Source organism: Hypanus sabinus, chromosome 30, assembly GCF_030144855.1.
Source record: "Hypanus sabinus isolate sHypSab1 chromosome 30, sHypSab1.hap1, whole genome shotgun sequence".
Lineage (NCBI taxonomy): Eukaryota > Metazoa > Chordata > Chondrichthyes > Myliobatiformes > Dasyatidae > Hypanus > Hypanus sabinus.
Window position 1 is genome coordinate 31792689 of NC_082735.1, and position 13520 is coordinate 31806208.

The 13520-nt window shown below is 49.8% G+C and overlaps 1 protein-coding gene across 2 annotated transcripts in view; it reads left to right on the forward strand.

The window, feature by feature from the left end:
• Positions 1-1053: 1053 nt before the first annotated feature.
• LOC132383512 (S100P-binding protein-like) overlaps positions 1054-13520 on the forward strand; it is a 78214-nt gene continuing 65747 nt past the window's right edge. For both annotated transcript variants that reach the window (XM_059954557.1, XM_059954556.1), the window contains exon 1: positions 1054-1271. The gene's annotated coding sequence lies outside the window, so the exon portion shown is untranslated. The remainder of the gene's footprint in view (positions 1272-13520) is intronic.

Consider the following 13520-nt stretch of genomic DNA (forward strand, 5'->3'; position numbering starts at 1 on the left):
TGACAATAAAAACTTGAATTGAATTGAATGGAATTGAACTGAATTAAATTACATTACCTCGAAGCACTGTGTGAGTCTGGCTGGTGTTGTAGTGGCATCCACACCGGATTTTGAGGCGAGTGGTCCCAGGTTCGAATCCAGCCGACTCCTTGCACATTTTCCCTCAGGGATGAGTTGATGTGTGGTTGAATGACAATAAAACTTGAATTGATAAGTTGGGCATCGAGTGAGCAACTCGGCCTCATAAACAAAAAAACAGATGGGCGCTAAAGACCCTGAACTCAGAAGGTTACAAACCCCATCAGTTGTTAACTCCAAGCTCTTGCTATTCTGTATAATGAGAGATAACATTTTACTTATAATTTAAGGAATAAATATGACACATTTCTGAGTATTTGGCGCCCTTATTTACAAAAGATAGGATTATATATATAGGTGCTCCGATGATAAAGATGTTGGTCCTCTGGGGAAAGAAACAAATACATATGTTAAAGTTATTTTGAATTCCATGGAACATGTGGGGATCTTCCGATATCCATGCAGTCTTTTTTTTCTTTCTTTTTTTTCTCTGTTTTTTTTTAGATAGGGATGTTATGGGGGGAGGGATTAAGAGTAGGGGGGAGGGCTGATATTATTCTATTATTCTATTCTATGTAACCTTGAAAATTGAATTAAAATTTTTTTAAAAAAGTATAATGAGAGATGATTTAGAACAATGAGCCAAGTGTGGAGCTGTGGATAATTAATTGTATGTTGGCATGTGAAGGTAACTTGTGTGCTGATAAAGTTGTACTAAAACTAATGTGAATCTCTTTTGTTTGACAGGACAGTTAATATTGAGTCAACAGTTTGCTTCATCCCACTGAATTCCAGGGAATGTGGGATTCTCGTGTTAGTGGGTGTGGCCTCTTTGATTTCAAGCGGCAACTGGCACAAAAAAAGTCACAGCAATTAAGTTTCATTTATGTTCTGATAAGTTTCATTTTCCTTTTCCGGAAACAGAGCAAAACACAGTACGAATGAAGACGTGTGCAACCTAGCTTCTCCTTTGACTGCTGAAGTGTTTAAAGGCATTCAGAAAAACCTGGAACGCTTGAAGCAACGAGCAGGCAGAACTAGCTGTCGAATAAGTTGAGTGAAAGGCATATTAATTTTACTGATGTAATTGGCTGTGAAACACGTCCAGAGCTGGTAGCCAGGACACGTCTTTTGCAGTTTATCAGGAAGGTGTTTGGAGCGATTTGGTAAAAAAAACACATGACAGAAAGAAGGTAAGATGAAAGATTCATTAGAGCAAATAACTCATTTGTTGCTTCTCAAGGGTGGCCCATTCACGTTTGAGAAGATGTAGATGAAGTTCTAATTCAGCCAATTATTGGTCATTTCTCCTGAGAGATGGAACTTCTGTGCCAATGAAGTTTGGCATCAAATGGAGTGAAGGTAAATGCTGGCTTCTTACTCTGGTGCACAGTATTGTAAGACTGTCATAATCTCATAAGAAAGGATTATTTGCTTCTTTGTAACATTTAGTCAAAGAGGAAAGCGCCTCAGGGAAGAAGATTTTTCTTTTAGAGGGCTGTTATTGTGCAGATTTTACACTGAACCCAACTGCCTGTGTGCAAATATTTTTCTCTGCCTCTCACTTCCAAATAATCTGCTGGAGGAAATCAATGGGTCAAGAAGCATCTATGATGGCAAAGAGATAGTTGAGATCGAGCACTGAGACCCTTTATCACGACTGAGAGTGTTAGAGGGGAGATAGTATTAGGAAGTGAGAGGGAACTTGGGACAGGGAGTGGCAAGGTGATGGATGGAACCAGACAAGTGGAGAGGGAAGAATGGAGTCAGGATACAATGGCTGGTTGGTGATAGTTAGAGGTAGATAAAGAAAGAGAAAAAGGGGTAAATGTAGCCAGATTGGGAGAGGGCAGGATGGAGGTAAACACAGTTTATAGTTGGTGGAATCACTTAAGTAAGGAAGGTGATAAGTGTAGCAGACGAGGGAAGTAATGAGGGTCAGATAGGGGAGGTGTATAAACTGGGTGACGGGATGAGGGGACTGTAAGTTGAGAGAACGGAGCAGTTACCTGGAGCTGGAGAGTTCAGGATGTAGACCACCAGCCCAGGCGGAACACGAAATGCCGCTTTAACTGGTTTGTATCAGACTCCACCATGGCAGTGGAGAAGGTCAAGGACTGACGGATCAGTGGGAAAGAGAGTTGAAATGGCCTGTGACCGGGAGGTCAGGATGGCCAGTGCGGGCGAGTGTAGGTGTTTTGCAAAATTGCTCTCCTACACTTGGTTGTTGTGACTGCGGTCAAAGTTACCGGAGAGACCATTAGTCGCCAGCTTCCTTTCATAATTCATCTTTTCTTTCCTAATGACCTTCTTAGTCTCCTTCTGCAAGTTTTTAAAAGCTAGGAGTCTTTATTCAGTACAACAAGCAGGCATCATTCAGAGACGCAACATGCTTCAGAAATGGCCGGATAGGGTTAATAAGTGTGGGCTTGCTAATGTCGGAAGTGTGCTGGGCAATCCTTGGGCTGCGTTGGTCATTGACGCAAATGACACATTTCACCGTACGTTTCAGTGTTTCAATGTACGGGTGACAAATAAAGCTCACGCTGAACCTAATCCAGACGTGGAAAATGAAATTCCACGAACGTGCAAGACCAGGCACTGGCACGTGAGGTCAATTCACGCACGTGCTACAAGTGAGCACGTCAGCTCAGCAGATGAGGAAATATCATGCTGAGTCACGCGTGTCACATCTTGCACGTGACACGATGTACCAGCAAACATGGAACCGTCCTAAGTCACCCAGACAAAATGCTGGAGGAGCTCAGCAGGTCAGGCAGCATCTACTGAAGAGAGTAAACAGATGACATTTTGGGCCAAGACTGAGAGGGTAGGGGGCCAGGGAAGATATCTTTATAAAATGGTGAGGGGGAAGGGAAAATGGTGAGCTGGAAGGTGATAGGTGAAGCCAAGTGGGTGAAAAAGGTCGAAGACTGGAGAAGACTTAATCTGATAGGAGAGGAGAGTGGACAGTAGGAGGAGACGCAGGAGGAAGTAATAGGTAGGTGAGACAAGGTAAAAGGTCAGAATGGGGAATAGAGGAAGGGGAGGAGGAATTTGTTTACTGGAAAGTGTTGCTCCTCCACCTTCAGGGTGGCCTCGTCTAAGCTCGTGAGGAAGCCATGGATTGACACATCAGAACGGGAATGGGAATCAGAATTAAGATGTTTGGTCCCACTTGGTGCAGGGGTTGCTCGGTGAAGGGGTCCCCCAATACACGACGGGTCTCGCCAGTGTACAGGGGGCCACTTTGGGAGTTCTGGACACAATAGGTGACCCCAGCAGATTCACAGGGGAAGTGCCGCCTCACCTGGAAGGACTGTTTGGGGCCCTGAATGGAGGTGAGGGAGGAAGCGCATGGGCAGATGTAGCACTTGGCCCACTTGTAGTGGAAGGTGCCTGGTGAGAGATTAGTGGGGAGGGACGAATGAACGAGTGGACAAGGAAATCTCAGAGGGAGCGACCCCTGCAGAAAGCGGAGGGGTAGGGGATGTGGCAGGGATCTTGCTGTCAGTGATTTCAGTGACTGTGGGCCTGCCTGGATACAATAATGTATGGAGTGATCAGTTCAGACGGCATTGGAAACAAAGCTTTTCATTGTATCTCAGCTGATGTGACTGTAACAAAGAAATTCCAATACCAACAGCATATCCCACGTAATGTCAATCCATGCAATCAATTTCTTGTGTCTGACATTTACTTAACATTTTATTTGGGTACTGAGCTAAGAAACGGGTGGCAGGTTAGAGATACGTCCCTATCAAAGGAGGTGGAGGGCACTCCTTCCTGCAGGACACATCTGGGCAAGGTGTAGCACCTGCTTAGTCCCTTCCTCCACCTCTGAACAGGGTCATGTGAAGCCGTGGGAGCAGGTGGTGGATGGTTGTATGAGCAGCTGGTGCAGATCACAAGTCCTGGTTATGCGACCACTGACGCCAGGCAGACTATCTCTGAAGAGTATTGATAATGGCTGGGGCCACCCGTCTTGTAAAGACACTGCCCAGAAGGCAGCAATGGCAAAGCACTTCTGTAGAAAATTGGCCGTGCATAATCACGGTCATGAATAGAATACCAGTGTGAAGGGGGGTCGGGGGGAAGACCACAATCATCCGTGTCATACCTAAGGCCAATAATATTGGTGATGAGCTAAGATATCTGGAATGTTGACAATTGAGTTTTGTTGAAGTTGCAGGTTTGGAATAGGATTGGGTAGAACTCGATCTACACTATTGACTGGGTTTGGATAGATCTTTGAGGAATTCTGGCATTTTATCTTTAAAAACATGAAAAGAAAGAAGACCTGCTATTGTGCAATAAGTATAATGTAGAATTGACTTTACTTGGTGTATTCGTGAAAACCTTTCTCTGTGGTTTTATTACATCTTGTCAGGTTCTTTTTCATGATTTAGCAAGTGCCAACAGTTCACTCGTGTTGTGGCCAAAGGAAAAAGAACCCACAAAATTCGTTGAATTGCAATGAATCATCTAGAGATGTTTTGCAGCTTCCTTCGTATAACCAGTTCTATTAAAATTTATCTATGAATTTATAATGAAAGATGTGTATCAAAGTGTTTCTCTTTGTAGTATGCTTTCCACCACTGATTCTGAACACTAAATAGCTTTCTTCTTCAAAGCACTAAAGGGCTGTTAAAACAAAAACTTCAAGCTATCTTCAAAGTTTCTTCTCCTAGGCAGTTTATCTGCTCAACTATTCTATTTCTCTCTCTATCCGTTACCCCGTCAACACACTGTGCTATAAATACTTAAAATACTTCTATCTTTCCTACTCAGCTGGTTTCACCTATTACCGCCTAGCTATCCTCCTCCTCCCCCTACCCCCACCTTTTTGTTCTAGGTGTCTTCTCCCCTCTGTCAGGTTGGAGACTAACTGGATGAATTATGAAGTGTTGCTCCTTCAGCCTTCGATCGGCCACATCACGGCAGTGGAAGAGGTCATGGGCAGATATATAAGAATTAAAATGGGAAGACCAATTGAAATGAGTGGCCACTGGGAGGTTCTGCCTTTGGCGGTGGACAGAGCTACGGGGCTCAACATCGTGATCCCTCATCTGCGAGGGGTCTCACCGATGCAGAGGTAGCTGGTTGTAGTTGATAACCCCAACAGACTAGCACCACACCTAGAAGGGCAGCTTAAATAGTGGTGGTGAGGGCAAAGGTGTAGGGGCAGATGGAGGATTTGACCTGCTGATAGCTTGTGCTCCCCCCCACCTTCTTATTCTGGCTTCTAACCACCACCCCCCCTTTTCCAGTCCTGATGAAGGGTCAACTCTTTACTTCCCTGTACTCACTCGACTTTCTGAGTTCCGCCAACATTTTGCGCGCGTTGCCGAGACTCGCAGCGCCTGCGGAGTTCTTGTGTTGAGGGCCTTGTCGAGAGTTTGATGTCGCGCTGTCCGCCGAGCTTGGTGATTAGCTTGCAGGCGTTCCGTCACCAGCCGAGGTGCTCCTCTCAGGCAGCACTCATGTTTATGTAGGACCCTGTTCACTTCCCTCGTTCCTGATTGGCTAACCTTCAGTTGACATTTCACTTCTATTGGCTGGCATCTCTTCAGCTCTTAGGGGTCCGTAGACAGTGTCTATATCGATCGTTTGTTCAAGGAGTTATCTCCTCTGATAGCACATCAAACAACTCAACCAGAGCCACCAATATTCACCACCATCCTAAAGTTGTTCGTGCTGTTCAGCTGAACCTTGCGGGCACGCCACGCTGGCGCTGGAACGTTTGTGCCACTTGTGGGCTAACCCCCAGCACTTCCTTAGTTTTCCGACCTTGGAAGTCCCGATGAAGGGTCTTGGCCCGAAACGTCGACCGCTTGCTCTTTCCTGGCTGATGATGATGTTGTGGGCAAAGGAACTGGCGGAATGGAAGGTGTGTGAAGGGGCATGATCGCTAAGAACCTGCAATGGAGTTCATCAGCCCGGTGACGCTGGAAACCAGGAAGCCCTCTAAGCATTGCCAGGCAGATCCTCCCGCCACCCGTTTCCAAGACCCTCGGGTGGCTGTTTTCGCCAGCCCCAGGAGCAAGTTAACAAGGACATCCTCTTCCCTCCATGCCCCCCCCCTCCTTACTGGATGACCATATATAAGTAGGGTGGGGCTAAAGTGCAAACAAAAGGCGAAAAGCGGCCCGCGCAAATACGCAAAAAGGGGCTGCAGCCTCGCACACTCCGGGTACATGTGGTACACGGTCTCCTCCAGCCCACAGAAATGACACGTGGGTGGGAGATCCGTGTACAACCTAAAGAACTTATTGCAGGGCACCGTTCTATGCAGCACCCTCCAGCCGAGATCTCCCAGGTGCGTGGGAAGAACCCCCTCGTAAAGGGACTTCCAGTGGGGACCCTCCTCACTTCCAGATGGAAAGACTGAGCACCATGGTGTGTCGGGACGGTGGACAAGGGCAAGGAAGTGGAGGGTGTGGAGCAGCAGCCCATACAGATACCTCCTACCTGCATCCCTGAATGGGCTTGTGGGTGTCGAGGAGGGTATGTTCGTGCTCGGGTAAATATTGAAGAGGAACATGCGCAGTCCAAGGCGACCTTAGAGGTGTTCCGGGACTATTGGGCTCCGCGGGGTGTAAATGCCATCATTGATAGAGATGGGAACATTTTGGTGTAATGTGTATTGTCTATTTGTAGTGAAGTGATTGTATTAGTCACTGTTTTGTATATATTGTATAGCTCCGATATTTGTAATTGATGCACCATCAATAACTCACTCTGAGACGTAAAGGCGAGATATCGGCTTTTATTGACTGGAAGAAGGAACAAGCAGTGGTTGACCACCATACTACATCCTGGAGACTGAGAGGCCGGGCTCAGACCTCAATTGTCTTTATACCGGGGTCTGTGGGAGGAGCCGCAGGAGCAGTCAGCGGGGGGGGGGGGGGGGCGTGTCCAGACAGGAATATGTAGTTCACCACATTCACCCCCCACTTTGTTTGAAAAAGAGTCCCCATGTGGCAAAGTTTCTTACAGGTTAAGTCTATCGGGTGGTCGAACCTGTCGCTGCGATCTACGTAGCACCGGCTGTGATTGCACAGGTGCCGGTGGTGGTGATTGCACAGGTGCCGGTGGTGGTGATTGCACAGATGCAGGTGGTGGTGATTACACAGGTGCCGGTGGTGGTGATTGCACAGGTGCCGGTGGTGGTGATTGCACAGATGCAGGTGGTGGTGATTACACAGGTGCCGGTGGTGGTGATTGCACAGATGCAGGTGGTGGTGATTGCACAGGTGCCGGTGGTGATTGCACCGGAGACGGAGGTTGTGCTGGTTCCGGCCTAACTGGAAGTGACAGCCCACTAGGCGTCAGTGATCCCTCACGCATGTGTGAGGCGCTTGGTATATGCGCGTACGAAACGCCTGGTATATGAGTGTCGTGAGGAGTCTGTGTAGGGCTCGGTGTGCGCGGTGTCACCTCGGGTACAGGGTTCATAGTTACCGGGGAGTGTTCGGGGTAGTGATCTGCTGCTCCTGCGGGCGCCAGGTCGCGGACGGAGACTGTGTCCTCCCGCCCATCAGTTAAGACCACGTAGGCATACTGGGGGTTCGCATGTAGAAGGTGAACCCTCTTGACCAGCGGGGAGTATTTATTACTCCTCACATGTTTCCGGAGCAGCACTGGCCCTGGGGACGTCAGCCAAACTGGTAGGGTGGTCCCAGTGACAGACTTCCTGGGAAAAGAGAATAGGCGTTCGTGAGGGGTGGCATTGGTGGACGTACATAACAGGGAGCGGATAGAGTGGAGTGCCTCAGGGAGGACCTCCTGCCATCGAGAGACTGGCAACCCTTTTGACTTAAGGGCTAAAAGTGTGGCCTTCCACACTGTGGCATTCTCACTCTCCACCTGTCCATTTCCTCGGGGCTTATAGCTCGTGGTCCGACTAGTAGCAATGCCCCTAGCTAGCAGGTACTGGCGCAGCTCGTCACTCATAAAGGAGGATCCTCTATCACTGTGGATATAGCAGGGATATCCGAACAGAGTGAAGAGCTGGCGCAGGGCTTTTATGATGGACGTGGTAGTGGTGTTGGGGCAGGGGATGGCAAAGGGGAACCACAAGTACTCGTCGATAATGTTGAGAAAATAGACATTGCGGTCGGTGGAGGGAAGGGGGCCCTTAAAGTCAACACTCAGTCGCTCAAAAGGGCAGGTGGCCTTGACAAGTTGTGCCGTTTCAGGATGGTAGAAGTGCGGTTTGCACTCAGCGCAGATTTGGCAGTTCCTGGTCATCGTCCTGATGTCCTCCAGGGAGTACAGCAGGTTCCGGGCTTTCATGAAATGGTAAAATCGGGTAACCCCCGGATGGCAAAGATGTGCATGAAGGGCGTACAGCTGGCCGAGCTGTGTGCTAGCACATGTTCCCCGGGATAGGGCATCAGGGGGCTCATTGAGCCTTCCAGGCCGGTACAGGATATCATAGTTGTAGGTGGAGAGTTCTATTCTCCACCGCAAAATTTTATCATTTTTGATTTTGCCCCGCTGTTGGTTGCTGAACATGAATGCAACCGAGTACTGGTTGGCCAGCAAGGTGAACCTTTTGCCGGCGAGATAGTACCTCCAGTGCCTAATAGCTTCCACTATGGCCTGGGCTTCTTTCTCCACCGCGGAGTGCCGAATTTCAGAGCCTTGAAGGGTACAAGAAAAGAATGCTACTGACCTGCCTTCCTGATTGAGGGTAGCAGCCAGTGTGAAGTCGGAGGCGTCACTCCCTACTTGGAAGGGAACGGTCTCGTCTACCGCATGCATCGTAGCTTTGGCAATGTCCTCTTTAATGCAGCTGAAGGCCGCGCGGGCCTCAGCAGAGAGGGGAAATGTGGTAGACTTGACCGGGAGCAGGCCTTGTCTGCGTAATGGGGGACCCATTGGGCATAATAGGAAAAAAAACCCAGGCACCGTCTGAGGGCTTTGAGAGTGGTGGGAAGAGGCAGTTCTAACAGGGGGCGCATACGGTCGGGATCAGGGCCAATGACCCAGTTACCCACGACATACCCAAGGATAGCGAGTCGAGTGGTTCCGAACACACACTTGTCCCTGTTATAAATAGGGTTCAGAGCTGCGGCCACTTGGAAAAATCGTTGGAGGTTGGCGTTGTGATCCAACCAGTCGCGACCACAGATGGTGATGTTATCCAGATAGGAAAATGTGGCCTTCAGTAGGTACTGGTCCACCATCCAATCCATTTCCCTCTGGAAGACAGAGACACCATTTGTGACACCGAAGGGGACGCGCAGGAAGTGATAGAGCCTGCCGCCCGCCTCGAAGGCAGTGTAGGGGCGGTCCTCTGGGCGGATGGGAAGCTGGTGATAAGCGGATTTCAGATCTATTGTCGAGTACACCTTGTACTGAGCTATCTGGTTGACCATATCCGTGATGCGGGGTAGGGGGTACACGTCCTATTGATGGTTTGACTATAGTCCACGACCATCCTATTTTTCTGCCCAGTCCGAACAATGACCACCTGGGCCCTCCAAGGGCTTGAGCTTGGCTCAATGATCCCCTCCCTGAGCAGCCGCTGCACCTCTGACTGAATGAAGGCCCTGTCCCCCGCGCTGTACCTCCTGCTTTTAGTTGCCACAGGTTTACAGTCGGGGGTCAGGTTGGCGAACAGCAATGGGGGAGGGATCTTGAGGGTGGAGAGGCTGCAAGTGGTGTCGGTAGCGTAGCTGTCAGCATGGCGCTGGGCGGGACATGTGGTTCAGTGTGTGTGTGTGTGGTCAGTAGCGGGGTATACGGTGAAGTCCCACCAAACTGAGGATTCCTGACAGTGAGTGGTGGGAGGGGCCCGTCATATGCCATAGTCACACTTTCGAGGTGGCTCTGGAAGTCCAGCCCCAATAGCACAGGTGCGCACAGTTGAGGCATGACCAGTAGCGCAAAGTTCCTATATTCTGTGCCCTGCACCACCAATGTCACTACACAACCCACCCAGATGTCTGTGGAATGCGACCCAGAATCCAAGGTGACCCTCTGACTTACCGGCCGTGTCACGAGTCCACAGCGTTGCACTGTGCCCAGGTCAATAAAACTCTGTGCTGCCCATGTCCAACAGGCAGCTAGTCCTGTGCCCCTCCACCAGGATGTCCGTCATTGGCCTTGCAAGCTGGTGTGGGGCGCTTTGGTCGAGGGTTACAGTGGCCAGAGTTGAACTGCCATCTTGGTGCCCGGTAAGCATCGGTGGGTAGGGGGCGGGGCATGTTGACGCTGACAAAGATGGCCGCCCACATCCGGGCATGCAAGATGGCGGCCCCCACATCTCACACGCAGCGCTGCTCGACCCCATTCATGGTTTAGACTTACAGACCTTGGCGAAATGGCCCTTCTTCCTGCAGCTGGAGCAGGTCGCTTCTCGGGCCGGGCAGCGTTTTTGGAGGTGCTGTTCAAGTCCGCAGAAATAACACAGCTCGGGCTTTCGCCTGGCCGCCACCGTGGTTGGGTTCGGGGAGTTCGTGGAATCACGACTGGCAGCAGCGTTGGCGAATTCGCTCACGGGAACCGGCGGCGGCAGGGTCTGAGTTGTCCACGGAACTGGCGGGGAATCGCACGGCTGGACAGCGTCAGCGTTGTACAGAGCAGCTTCCAGCATGTCAGCCGTCTCGATCGCTGAGCGTAAGGTAAGATCAGCATTTTCCAGCAACCGCTGGCGCACGTACACTGACCGAATTCCTGTCACAAAGGGGTCTCGTACTAGCAGCTCCGCATGTTGTTCCGCCGTGAGCATTTTGCAGTCATAAGTTCGGACGAGCGTCTGTAGAGCTCGGAAAAACTGGGCGCACGACTCTGCAGGCTGCTGTTGGCGCGTAGCTAAATGATGTTCTGCTTAGACGGTGTTCACTGGCCGCAGGTACTGTCTTTTGAGGGCGTCCAGTGCCCCTTCGTAGGTCGGCAGGTCCCGGATAATGGAATAAACTTTTGGGGTGACTCTCGAGAGGAGAATGCTGTGCATAACAGCGGGTTCAGTTGCACTAACCTCCTCCAAGTATGACTGGAAGCATGCAAGCCAGAGTTCAAAGGCAAGAGCTGCTTCAGGGTCTTGGGGGTCCAAAACCAATCTTTCTGGACGTAAAACGGTTCCAATGTTTTAAAACTTCCAGTCAATAAAATTGATGCACCATCAATAACTCACTCTGAGACGTAAGGCGAGATATCGGCTTTTATTGACTGGAAGAAGGAACAAGCAGTGGTTGACCACCATACTACATCCTGGAGACTGAGAGGCCGGGCTCAGGCCTCAATCGCCTTTATACCGGGGTCTGTGGGAGGAGCCACAGGAGCTGTCAGCAGGGGGCGTGTCCAGACAGGAATACGTAGTTCACCACAGTAATAAAGGAATTTTGTAAAAGAAAAGGAGGAACACAATGTCCACTGCACCCCAGCTGCGGGAGGCCGAGAATACCACCACAGATCAGAAACCGCTGAGGGCAACAACATCAACGGGGAGCCGGGCTGATCTCCTCTCAGCAACATCGGCAGGGTGCCCATCCCTGACGGGAGACCATTGCCTGGAGCTCAGTGCACAAACAGTGCAAAACTTGCTAAACCTGGGGCAGGCAGAACGTAGCCTGCGGCAACGTGCCTTTAACCTTTAAAACCACAGGCTTTGGGTATGCAAAGCAAGACGCATGGTGTGAAAAGCACTTCACAATGTGTGTCAGGTTGGAGTACTTCATCAGGGTAAAAGCCTGGCCTGCTGAGTTCCTCCAGCATTTTGTGTGTGCTCCTTTGGACTTCTGGCTTCTGCAGACTTCCTCGTGTTTGTGACTTCCTTAGGTTCTGTTGGTTGTTAACGCAAACAACCACTTTCACTGTATGTTCCGAAGCGGACGTGATTAAATAAATCTGAATCTGAGAAGGGAGTCATCATCCAGCTGCCCTCCGTGTCTGTAAACCGTAGAAACATGGCGCATGCAGGTTTGCCTCGGGCATACCGTGGCTGTGACAAACCAGGGCATGGGGCAGCCCAGTCCAATGCTGTCATCTACTAGGACTGCAAACAGCCCAGGGATTGCAAAGTGATCAGCAGCAGCTCCCCGGGTGGGGATGCAGGACACGTCCACTGGGCCTGATCCAAGTGTGCTCGTACTTAGGCCTGGGCAGTAAGAGGGGAGGTTGTTTTTAAGCCCGTCACCTCTTCTGGGGCTTAGGCTGCCAACAGCAGCTCCCCAGAGTTGTCTATCCTGGACCCGTCTCCCAGATGATCGAGGGTCGATCGGCTCTGTGTCTTCCACTTTCACCTCATGACTTCATAACAACATGAAAACCTAAGAAAGAGGAGCAGGAGTCGGCCATCTGGCCCATCGAGCCTGCCCCGCCATTCACTAAGATCATGGATGATCTGGCCATGGACTCATCTCCACCTACCTGCCTTTTCCCCATAACCCTTAATTCAAGATTTTACCTCTCCAAGGATTTGGGCCTTGGTGTATCTATTGTTCTTTTTGAGTTAGGATTGCTAATTGGATGTCCAACCCTCCTCCTTTCATAGGCAGGCTTGAGACCATCCATGGCGGAGTTAATAAGAGTAGGAGCTGCCAACAGATCCTCAAGGAATGAGAACATGCCCCCACCCCTCATCTTCCGCCTGCCAAGAGGGCAGCAGGCCCAGCCAGCCAAAGCTGCCGGACTCTTGCCATGATTCAGTCAAGGGAAGGGGAAGAAGCAGGGATGGATGCCCAAAGGTTAGGGGACCTCAGAGAACGGTGACAAGTGAGAAAAGGTGACAGAAGTCAAGCCAGTCTGGCCATTCTCCTCTGACCCCTCTCATTAACAAAGCGTTTTTGCCCACAGAACTGGTGCTCACTGGATGTTTCATATTTTTTACCCACTCTCTGTAAACGCTAGACTAGGAGTCCCTAACCTTTTTTTAATGCGATGGACCAATGCCGTTAAGCAAAGGTCCGTGGACCCCAGATTGGGAACCCCTGCTCAGGATTGTTGTGTGTGAAAATCCCAGGACATCAGCAGCTTCTGAGATACTCCGAACAATCCCATCTGGCACCAACAATCATTCCACAGTCAGTGTCTCTTAGATTATATTTTTTCCCCATTCCGATATTTAATCTGAATGACAACTAAACCCTAGATCGTGTCTAAATGCTTTTATACAGTGAATTGCTGATTAGATGTTTGCATTAACAAGCAGGTGTGTACACACTCAGTGAATCAGGGTGGCCACTGATTTGGGACACTTTGCTGCACAATTGGGACAGGAAACTATTGCCGAAGTTTCTGACTAACACCCATCACACATGCACCTGTGTGGCCGTTAAACACTACACCATACTTAGAGTGAACAATTTTTAAATAGCACCAGCTGCGTGACCTTGTGTTCAAAAAGCAGTGGTTTTTGTCCCTGATGGTTGTCGAGAAATGAGCAGCAAGACAATTCGGAACTGTTGTTATATAAATTTAGCAAGCAGTGC